Here is a 12289-nt window from a genome sequence, read left to right as displayed (position 1 = left end):
TTGTTGTGTCAATTTTCAGCCATTATTGAATGCACACCGAGTGAAGGTAAATTAGCTGTCTCTGTCACCAACCACGATGAGCGCCTCAGAATACTTAATCAACAAGCAGCAGACGGCCCAGCTCACATTTACTGGGCCACATTACAACATCCTGAGGAACAAGCAACTGCAAAAAATTTGCTTTACACGTTTAATTTATGGAAACCATGGTTCCTGTCACTTCAGAGTATGACCCCACCAATAGACAGCACACACTGCACTTTTAATTACATCAGAGGGGAGGATGGGGTTTACGGACAGCTGTGGAATAACATTGAAGGTCAATTACAAAATATAATTTGTGAATCAATGATTGTTGGACCTGAAGGTGTGGCTGCACTAGTTGTGTTAACAGGAGAACAGATGACGTACTGGAGAAACCCGGACCAGCAGGATTCACTACCACATGTCTCGCTGTTGGTCTCGGCTGGACACGAACCTCGTGAGCTGGGCCCCATGCTGGCCACTGCCATGAAGGAACAGTTTCGCCCAACCTGTCTGCCAGGGGTAGAGGGTACGTCGGATGGTAAGTACTGGAGAGTCGCATGTGACACCAGTGACTTGGCGTACTTCTGTAACCAGCCCCTGACAGCCACACACGGCAGAGCACTGTTGGATCACCCCCAGGCCAAAGAACAACTAGAGACGGTCCCAGCCAACTTGTGGACCACGACAAAGGTAGATGTAGGATGTGCATCACACCACATGGCTCCTATTAGGTTAAAGCCAGGAGAAACAGTCGTTCATCAGCCACAGTACCGAATCAAGCCAGAAGCCATGACAGGTATTACAGACACCATTGCAGATTTGATCAAAGTTGGAGTTCTGAAACCCACGACGTCACCGTGGAACACGCCCATACTACCTGTTAAAAAACCTGGAAAAGATGAGTATCGTATGGTGCATGATTTGAGGCGCATTAATGATGTCACTGTAACTGAGAACATACCAGTACCTGACCCCTATCGATCTTTGCAGAACCTAACGACTGAACACTGCAGCTTTTCATGCATAGATTTAGCTAATGCTTTCTTTTCTATACCAATTGATGAGAATGTGAAAGACATTTTTGCGTTTACCTTTAAAGGTCAACAGTACACATACAACAGGCTACCTCAAGGCTACAAAGACTCACCAGGCATCTTCAATCAATGTCTGTTGAAAGATCTGTCTAGATTAACTGACAATGATTTGATTGACTCTAACACCGTACTAATACAGTTCGTGGACGATTTGTTAATAGCTAGTACTTCACCTGATAAGTGCCTTAGAGACACCATAACCATTCTAACCTTGTTAGCTGAATTAGGTTACAAAGTGAACAAGTCAAAACTCCAGGTGGCCAGGCCGATGGTCACCTTTCTGGGGAGAAACATCTCACACAAAGGTCACACCCTGACTCCAAATCAGAGACAGTCAATACTGTCATTTCCAAAGCCCACTACAGTGTCCCAAATGATGTCATTTTTAGGCCTGACAGGCTACTGCCGCAACTACATACCTAACTACAGTGATTTAGCTCACAGCCTCAGAAAACTCGCAGTGTCAAAAGGTCTGAGTAACGGGAAGGTGGAGCTTGACTGGACGGTTGAGGCAGAGAGGGATTTCATAACTCTGAAACAAGCACTTGCTAGCGCTACTGAATTAGCAGCACCAGACTACACACAACCTTTTCATTTAAATGTTTCTGTAAGAGACAATCATGTTCATGCTTGTCTCTTTCAGAAGGGGGAGAGTGAAGGAAGGAACATTTTATTTTTTCACAGTTCCAAATTAGATCAACCAGTGATAGGAACAGGACCATGCACAACATACATGGCAGGACTCACCACAGCGATAGAGAAGACAGCACACTTGGTAATGTGTCACCCACTAATAGTCAGCACCAATCACGGAGTAATGGCGTTCATAAACTCACAAGCCTTTTCTTTGTCAAGAGCACGACAGAACAAGATAAAAGCCATACTCACACAGCCACACATCACGTACAACACTGCGTCAAAACTTGTGAATCTGTCTGATAACATTGAAGTAGCAGAAGATGCGACACCACATGACTGCGCTGACGCCACAGAAAGATACATTCAGCTCAGACCAGAACTGCACAAGGTCAGAATTACTAAACCAGGAGCATGGGAACTCTGTTCAGATGGGAGTTGTTGGAGACAAGGTAACGAACTGAAGGCCTCTTATGCTGTGGTACAAGCATGTGGGGAAGAGTGGGAGGAGGTGGAATCAGGAGTGGTTCCACAACCAGCTTCAGCTCAGCTGGCAGAAATGGTCGCACTCACTAGAGCACTGGAACACGCGTCAGGTCAGATTGTGAACATTTACACAGATTCAGCATACGTGCATGGGGTCATCCACCATGAACTAGTCAGGTGGATGGATAATGGGTACACTAACGCCACAGGACAGCCAATCAAACATTTGAGAGCAGTACATGAGTTGAGTGAAGCTATCATGTTACCCAAAGAAGTGGCTGTGATAAAGGTAAGAGGACATCAGGGTAATGACAGTTTTGTTTCTAGAGGTAATGAAGCTGCTGACAGAGCAGCCAAAGCTGCTGGAGGGTACAACCCACAGAGCTTGTTGTTGCTGGAAACTCATAACATGCCTGAGTTGACGGAGAGCCACCTGGCACAGATCCAAGAACAAGCCACGGTCTATGAGAAGCAATTGTGGATAGACCGGGGAGCCACAGTCACTAAAGGACTCTGGAGGAGTCCAGAAGGGAGAGTAGTTTTGCCCTTAGAGAAGATGAAATTGATACTATGCGAAGCACATGGGCCTACTCACTCCGGAGTGTCGGCCATGGTGACCAAATTAGAATGTTTATGGTGGCATCCATACCTCAGAGACCACGTGAAGCAATACGTGAGCGAATGCGATATCTGTCAGTCATACAATGTGAAGAAACCATACCGGGTGAGAATTGGAGGATACCCAGTGCCCACGGGGCCATTTGAGGAGATTGTGATCGATTACACAGACATGGGGCCAGACAACAGGGTAAGGGGGTACAGGTACCTGTTGGTCATGGTAGACAGATTCACCAAGTGGGTAGAAGCTATACCCACCAAAAAGGAAGATTCAAAATCAGTCATAAAATGGTTGCAAAATGAGTTGATTCCCAGGTACGGCCTACCAAAAGTGATTAGGAGTGACAATGGGTCCCACTTTGATAACAAACACTTGGCAGAAGTAGAACAAAAGCTGGGCCTAACCCACAAGTTTGGCACTGTCTACCACCCACAGTCACAGGGGTTGGTGGAGAGAGCCAACCAGACCATTAAGACTAAACTGGCCAAAGTGTGCGCAGCAGGAGACATGGACTGGGTTCAGGCGCTGCCACTAGTGTTGATGTCCATGAGAGCGACCCCCACGGGAGAATACAATCTCTCACCACACCAGCTCATGACAGGACGACCCATGCCAGGGTGCCCTCGACCAAGGATTGAGGGACCAGCTTTGGAAATCCAGGAACAGGAGATGTCAGAGTACATGAGAGAATTAACCAAATTGCTTTGTGAAATCAATAAGTCTGTTCAACAGGAAAAAGGAAAAGAAGACCTGGAATCACCCAAGGTGAAGGTGAAGCCAGGGGATTGGGTAAGGATCAAGGTGCACAAGAGGAAGTGGAACGAGCCACGGTGGACAGGCCCGTGGGAGGTTGAAGGTGCCAACGAGCACTCAGTGAAAGTGAGGAAAGACAAAGGTAAGACTTGGTACCACATTTCACACTGTGTTGCAGCAAAAGAACCAACAAGAACCACAGGAGAGATCAAGACACACTTGGAGGAGACAGGAGAAGCCCCAGGGAAGGAGTTGGTGGTGAGTACCGACCCCAGTGTAGCTTTTTACAGAGAATACATCACAGCCGAGGACTGGTGGGAGGAAGGTGAAGGAGACCTGTTGGAGACTGACTGTGAGGCTATAGCACACTGTGTGAGCGCAGACCTGAACCTGGGAGCTGGAGTGGCTCTGCAGATCAGACAAGCGTTTGGCACTACAGGTATAGCCAAGGTGCACATAGGCAAGTGTGCCACACAAACCACACAGACACACATCATATTCCATTTAGTGACCAAAAGATATTACAGGGAGAAGCCAGAATTAGGAGATCTGATTTCAAGCATACAACACCTGGCCACATTGTTAATATCATTGAACATTAACACTCTAGCCATACCGAAGCTGGGTTGTGGATTAGACGGATTAGACTGGAGGACTGTGAAATCATTAAAACTTTACTTAAATCAACCGGTACCAAGGTGGTGGTGCATCATCTTCCATCCTAGGATGGAACTGTGGGAAATAAGAGACATGTTGTCGGGACGTGTGGGACGTCCAGATGAGGCTCAGTACCAACAATATGTTAGAGTAGGGAGATTAACTTTGAGAACATGGACTTGGCTATGGGGGGGAACATTTCTAGCCGCGGTGATAATAGGAGCAGTGGTGATATTTAGTGTAGGAAATCAGAAACAACCCAATAACGTGAACGTAACTTTGTGTCGGTGGGACGACAATCACACTGTCTGCAAAGAGGTGAGGCCCGATGAGATCCACAGCCCTAACCCGCTAGTAAACGCGACCAAACCAGAGAAAATAGACTTTAAAGTAAGAAAACCAAGAGGAGCGGGAACCAGGCCAGTAGGACAGTCCAAGGACCGGTGTGTACGGACATACGGAGGTGTGGAATTGAGTTATAGAGATGGTACAGCCTCGAGCTGGACTTTTGACTTATGTGAGGTAGTGGACTGCGGGGGAGCCAATGCCTCATACAGAGGATGTGATTTGTACATATGTTGGACCAATCAAGTTAATGCGGGCTGTCATGGAAGGGGGAGTTTCTATAGTGCAGACTGGTGTCCTGGTTGGGGGTCGGTGATAAAGTACTCGGGGAGATGGAAACCGACATTAGGAGATAAGAAAGGTAACCCTTCCACGACCTCTTTGAGCAAATGGTGGGTCGATGTGTCGTTTCAGCGAGATTATCACGTGTCCCAAAATCCAGTGACTTTTTCTGTCAAATGGAATGGGCAGATATGGGGTAATAACAGACCGTTGTACTTCACCCTGGGGGTGGAACAATCAGGACGTGACATATGGGGAATAATTAAACTCAGCTATTTAGCCAAACCCAAGCCACTCAGCCCAGCAAAACCTGAGGCAGAAATAGAGAAGATGGAGGATTCAGCAGACAAGTTCACTCTAACCACAGATTTCACTAAATTATCGTCCCAGCAGTTAATAGAATTAGCAACCGGTTACAGCGGCTCGAATTTGTGGTTGTCATGGCTAGAACAAAACAGTAGAGAAAATGGGTTAGAAGGTTGTGTGGCCTGTGCAGCGGCCCGACCCGCGTTAATGACCTCACCAGCCCCACTGAATCCTGAAACAGATCCAGTAGGATATCAGTGTATGTTGAATTTAACTAAGGTGAGAAGTATTACGACCTCAAATTGTTCCAGCCTGGACAGTATTTTTCCGTATGTCAAAAATTTGGAAGGAGGTAACGCTCCTTTCGTGCCAGTAAAACTTAAAGGACAATACCAATGTTTTAACTTGACCGAGAAAGACGCAATCATGAGTGTGGGAGAAATTGAACCAGATTGGTGTAACGCCACAACGAAGGTCCCGGGGATAGGGAGAGTAGCCCGGGCAGGGATCTGGTGGTACTGCGGAGGACACACTCTGTTGGCATTACTACCAGGAAGAGCTAAAGCAATCTGTGCTATGGTAAGACTAATCACACCAATAACAATGATAGGGCTGAGGGAAATCACACCGCAGCCTGCTACCGCCCAAGGGAGAAAGAAGCGTGATGCCTTTGATTTGTCCATAGGGTCACCAACATACATTGACTCCATAGGAGTGCCTCGGGGGGGTTCCCAATGAATACAAGCTAGTTGATCAAATAGCTACGGGCTTTGAGAACATTCCAATTATATCAGCCTTGTTTCCAGTAACACCGAACAAGAATGTAGATAGGATCAACTTTGTCCATTACAATGTACTGAGATTAACCAACCTAACGAGAGACGCAATAGAGGGGCTGAGCGAACAACTGAGAGCTACCTCACTGATGGCCGTACAAAACAGAATGGCTCTAGATATGCTCCTGGCGGAAAAAGGGGGTGTATGTTTCATGTTTGGCGACAACTGTTGTACCTTCATTCCCAATAACACCGCACCGGACGGGTCGGTGACCAGAGCTCTGGACGGACTGAAGGCTTTATCTAAGGAGATGCAGGAGGCCTCAGGTATCAGTAACCCCATGGAGGAGTGGTTCACGAAGGTGTTTGGGAAATGGAAGGCACTAATTATGTCCTTGTTTATGTCAGTAGCAGTGTTTATTGCAATTGTTGTTATTTGTGGATGTTGTTGTATACCATGTATCAGATCTCTCACCCAAAGGTTGATCACAGCCGCGATTGAGAAGGGGGATGCAAAGAACCCACCACCATACACCATGGCACTGATGGTGGAGGATGATGATGACATATCATCTGAAGAAGACGATTCTGTGTGAACAACTTGTTGTTTTTGATTAATTATGCTTGCTTTGTAGGTATTGGCAGCGTCAGCGACTGATGAAGAATGAAGACGCACCACACATTAGAGCACAACCAACAGCACATGAAAGCTGATTCACTAGTTTAAAAGTAATATGCATGACACATGGGCACATTAATAGAACGGGTCGAGGTGATCTCCCACCAGGCGGGACCTGGGTCTCGGGGACAACGTCAAGTCACGAGACCGTGGGAGATGAAGGGGGGCATCTCCGAATAGTCTGAAAGGTCTCGGCCCACGACTGGGGAGTGATCCAGAACCCAACAATCACATAAAAGAACACATAGACATTGTACTAACTGACATAGTCACACTATGAATGTATACACATTTAGGGATTTTTATGATTGTCTTTCTTTTAATAAGTGCACTGGGCTAGATAGATTTTAGTATTAGACTAGAGTTAGACCAATGTTTTGGTCTAAAAGGGGGAATGTTGGAAAAAAGAAAATTAAAGGCTAATAACTTGATGTGTCAATTTAGTGTTTTTCAGGAAGACTGTGGGAAAGCAGGAGTAAGGAGGCCTCAGTGGCCTTGAGGAGAACAGAAGGGGCCTATTCAGTGCAGGATGTGTAGCAAGCAGTTTTTAGATAACCAGGCACACAGGCTGGGAGAAGAGGAGCAGGTGATTTTCCATGGAGAGCAGCCAGGATTGGGGAGTTATCGAAACTTAACAAATCGAAACTTATGGACAGAGAGTATGAAAGAAAGGACATCGCCCAGCACGAGAGGCTTTTCGCTTGGACACTGCTGAGATCCACTTGGGTTAGGTAGATTCCTAGGCAACTAGCACCAGTGCACTGAAGAGTTTGTACCACGTATACTTCTATTATATTGCATTCATTAATATTCTATATAAATCATTTTAAAAGAACTTTTGTTGTCAAGACTTTGCTTGGACCACTCAGTCAAAAACCAGTCGGTTCATCGGGGCGGTGTTGGGGCCCGTCTGGGTCGGAGAAGAAAATTCCCAACAGCAGGTCACCTCGGACACGCTAAAACTCAGAGCAGAATAGCGAACCGATTCTACTGGCCACGTCAGCAGTTAGACATAATAGAATTCTGCAAAGCATGTCCAGAGTGCCAGCTAACCGCACCAAAAAGAAAATCAGACAGACAGAGTACCCATGATAAGCTTACCGGTTATTGACGTCCCGTTTTCACGGATCGCCATGGACGTAGTAGGTCCCCTATCCAAGAGTCAGAGCGGCAAACGCTATATTTTAGTAATTGCTGACTATGCAACGCGCTATCCAGCAGCATTTGCACTAAGTAAAGTGAAAACACGCCAGCTGGTTAATGCCCTTCTACAGTTAATATCCAGAGTAGGCATACCACGTGAAATACTCACAGATCAGGGAACAAACTTTATGTCCAAGCAGCTTAAAGACGTCTTTGCGTTAATGGGTATAAAAGGCATCAGGACGACCCCCTTTCACCCACGGCTTGGTTGAGCGCTTCAATAAGACCCTGAAGTGCATGCTTTGCAAGTTTGTGTCAGAGACTGGCTCTGACTGGGACAAGTGGCTCCCATACGTGAGCCTTTATTCCAAAGAATAAAGAATAAAGAATAAAAGATGATAAAGCTAGGGGTGATTAAGCCATCCAGCTCTGGCCCATCACCAAGACTCTAAAAGACACGTGATTGATTATAATGTTGTACTTACCTGTTCCGGGATACTCAGGGGACTGGCGGCCCATCCAGCTCCTCCTCTTATAGTGGCCGAAGGGCCCTCGGCCTACTGAAGGAGGGGAGGGGGTTACAGTTCCTGGAATACCTGAGGACGGAGATGTATGCAACAAATGGACATATTAATTATTATTCTTGTCATAGTAGTGCACTAAATGTAAAATGTTATGTATATATTGTGTTACTGCAGTAATGTATGTATGTCATGTTTGTGTTTGTAGGTAACCCCTGCTAGTAGTAGTGGTGTGTCCCAGCTAAATTAAGGGGAGGGGCTACTAGTATAAGAGGCCTTCCTCTCAGAGGCTAAGGAGGTTGAGGTTGGTTGGTTAATGTTGGTTGTTTGATATTGGATGTTATTGTGTTGAGCCCAAGAAACGTAGGGGCTAGACTGGCTGCTGATTGCCAGCGCTTACTGGAGGTACTGCTTATAAGCCTTTGCGGGCTTGAGTACTTTTTATATGTTTGTTCTCCTTTTATACAGTTTTTCTTTTCGTTTACTAGTATTGGTGATTTACTCCTTTGCTGGAAAACACAATTAAAACACCTGGATTGGGAACACCAATGTCTGTATTCACCTCACTCTCTGTAGTGAACCCACCTCCATATTCACCCACTCGTAGTACCACGCTCACAGTATGGTTACTAGGGGTGTTCATAATGTGACCGGACTGTGTATATTATTTTAATCTTTTGTCTTTGTTTTTGCCCAATCCAGAAGCTAACACCAATTGATGAGCTGATGAGGCCTGATTTCCTGCACAAGAGAACACAGATGCTGGAAGATGATGTGAGAGAGACCCAGCATATTGCACGTCTAAGGGTACATGTGGAGAGGATGATTAGACGAATTAAAGAAAACAAACTATTTGACACTGTAATACCACTCTCCATCACAGGAAGTATCAATCAAATTGTTTACTGTGGCATGTCTTCTCTCCAACTACCAGAATGGTCCTCTTGTCAAGAAATGGGCCTCGGATGGTGGAAAGGGCTGTATGAGTACAGAATATATAACATTTGCTCTTTCCCAAGAATACTTTTTACATTCATGTACAGGGCTTTTTGTTATTATTTTAGAAATGTTACTGAATTTCCCCTGATGTTTCCCTGCTGCAATTAAGGCTTTCATGATTTGAAGTAGGTTTACTAAATAAGGAAAAACAGCAGGGCAATGGTACTCCAGGACCAATGTTGGAAACCTGTGATAAATATTTAAGGGTGCATATGCATGTTATCCATGTGTTTACTTTTCATGTACACTTCCTGCAGTTTGAACTATGACCACTTACTTTTTGTAAATAGTTACTTCACATCTAATGGGCTTCACTTTTAATGTTTAATATTTAATATAAATGTTTCACTTGTTTGTACTTAAGCTTGACGAAATGTAAAACAATGACAAAGTGAAGGAAAATAATTTTATTTTGAAACAAAGTGCTTGTGATTTGTCTATTGAGTTGTTTTTTAAAATATCAGAACTGTGCCAATGACATTCAAATGTTTTTCTATTCTACAGATCCTTATCAGGGTTATAAGAACATTTTAAACAAATACAACAATATATACAAACATACAAACTGAGTTTATAGACATCTGGGCATGTATATGTGAAATAAGAAATGGTCCACCTTTTGTTTAATGGTGTTAATTACCTGTGCATCTTTCAATATGCGCTGCACCAACATGTCCTCCTCAGCAAAAACAACAAAGTCACACCAGTCCATTCCTGTGATGAGCATCTGCCCCTGGATCTGCCAGTAGTAGTTATGATGACGCTTCAGCTGCAGTGTGCCCTGCTTTGCTTCTAGGTAAGAGCAGTCAACATAACTTACAGAGCAGAGGATCCTAATGATCAGAGATATATCTACAGAGATCACTATTTATTTATACTCATACTGCTAATGTGCATGGTTGAATAACTCAACCTATACTGTGGTATTTTATATTCATTTGTATGTTACTGTAATGATGCATACTAAAGTTTGTTTATGCAAAACAGTACTTCCGTTATGGTGAGTAGGTATAATTATTGGCCACTTTAGTTGGCACAATTCTTGTCAGGCCAGCTTTGTAGTTCAACAACTAAAGATAATTCAATTTCTCTGCATAGATTGATTGTCTTCACTCCACTCATCTATGGCCCAGACCACCCCTGAGCAGATATTATATGGGTGGTGGATCACTGTCAGCAGTGCAGTGGTATATCTGCTTTTTATTTTTAAAATCAATTACATTTTGCAGTCTTAATATCCGAGATGATGTCTTTGTAATTTAAAATAATTAGTATATGACTGTATTCTGTGTTTATTGACATTTTTCATAGCACCCTACATTTTTACACAAATGTACAAAGTTTAGAATATTATTACTTACCAAAGTTCTTGGCTTGTGCCATTGCTGCTCACTCTCTGTGCAGCTCAGGACAGGAGGAACAGCAGGAACTCTTAGTTGTGAATAATGTGCAGTTTGATAAAGCAATGCCACCACATGATTGCACAAAGTTGTCCCAGCAACACATGAGCAGGTCTCGAATCATCTAATGAAATCTGCAAAAATACAAAATGTAGCAAATACAATGAGAAACAGTATCAAGTGCAATTTAATAAAAAAAAACTGTTTACAAAATAAAATCAGCCAGGAAAGGCTATATAATTAGAATACACTGTCACTAATAGTCTACAGTGTTGCCTAATGTGGCTCTCATTTGACATCAACAATTTACCAGCTTCAATAGTATTTACAATAAAGTAAATCAGGAAACATCTGAACAAATACAGTTTCTGGGGGTTTTGCCTTTAACATTCACTTTTCCTGACATTAAGTCATACTCACATTGCCAGGTAACATTACTCAAAATATTACTCACACATTTTCACCAACAAAATGTTTTAATCCCCATAAACATAAATCTAAAAACAACATTCATGGCATTTATCTTCTAAAGCACTGTCACCCTACACTCGAGCTGTGTGGCTTCTCCGACTTCTTCATCGACCTAAAACAGGTCGCCCTCACACACATCTCTCCTGTCACCTGATCTTTGTTCCACACTAAAATGCAAATAAAAGAATAGACTTAATCACAGTATGTGTTTAATAGTGAAGTGAGATAACTCAGTCCTGAGACAGGTTAAACAGCAGTCTCCGGCGCGGATTCCGTGTTTGTAAACAAAGCACAATATTCGTTGTTTTGTAAACAAACACGCGTCGGCGAACACCGTCGAGTTGCGCTTTGTTTACAAACACAGATTCCGCTGTTTAACCCAGTCATGGCCGGGCTAAACACAGGGATCCGCCGGGTTTGTGTTGATCTTGAGTTTAAGCTCTTACGAAGTTTAGTGTTCAGACACGACCAGCTAGCTAACACACACACACACACACACACACACACACACGCGCGCACGCACACACACATACACACACGCGCGCGCACGCACTCACACACACAATGCTAACGCTAACTAATTTACGTTTAGGTGTGTGCTAGCGCTAACACGGAACACTCACCTTCGTAGTTGTCAATATAACTAGATATGTACATCTTGAAATCTTTCTCTTTCTCGCTCGAAGAAGCCGCGGCATGTGTGTCTTGACGATCCGATGAACATCGTTGACCGTCACCCGAGGGAGGTCCTGCAAACAGCGCGTGTAAAACGTCATTGTTGACGTGTCTCTGTAGTCGAGCCCGAGATAACCGGAAATGATACTGCCGGTATATGCGCATGTTAAAATACACGACATATGCGCATGCGCATTGCGATTACGACGTCAGGATATCCGGCACATTTCAAATTCTGTGCATTGACATAATGTCATGAGATGGACTGAACAGCTTTTGTATAGTGGAAAGGTGATTTTGATATACACGAAGGAAGTCATTTAAATAAAGTCATGAAGTCATTTAACTGTCCAAGGTGCTGAAATGAACTTGATATTCATTGGATATTTTACGTATATATTATAAATAATGCATAGTTCG

General features: G+C 44.0%; 1 protein-coding gene across 18 annotated transcripts in view; it reads right to left on the bottom strand.

Annotated features, from left to right (window-relative positions):
• The window catches only part of LOC143493463 (uncharacterized), a 29816-nt gene extending 17817 nt beyond the window's left edge, over positions 1-11999 (bottom strand). For 16 of the 18 annotated variants that reach the window (XR_013125462.1, XR_013125464.1, XR_013125463.1 and 13 more), the window contains exons 1-4: positions 11818-11999; positions 10685-10857; positions 9964-10115; positions 8289-8399 (exon numbers count right to left, since the gene is read on the bottom strand). The gene's annotated coding sequence lies outside the window, so the exon portion shown is untranslated. Of the gene's footprint in view, positions 1-8288; positions 8400-9963; positions 10116-10684; positions 10858-11269; positions 11362-11817 lie in introns of all 18 variants that reach the window. The other 2 variants (XM_076991886.1, XM_076991884.1) reach the window with 2 other exon arrangements.
• Positions 12000-12289: the final 290 nt, after the last annotated feature.

Source organism: Brachyhypopomus gauderio, unplaced genomic scaffold (genome assembly GCF_052324685.1).
Source record: "Brachyhypopomus gauderio isolate BG-103 unplaced genomic scaffold, BGAUD_0.2 sc87, whole genome shotgun sequence".
Classification (NCBI taxonomy): Eukaryota; Metazoa; Chordata; class Actinopteri; order Gymnotiformes; family Hypopomidae; genus Brachyhypopomus; species Brachyhypopomus gauderio.
The sequence above is the reverse complement of the archived record's forward strand: the minus strand, read 5'-3'. Positions and strand labels throughout refer to the sequence as shown.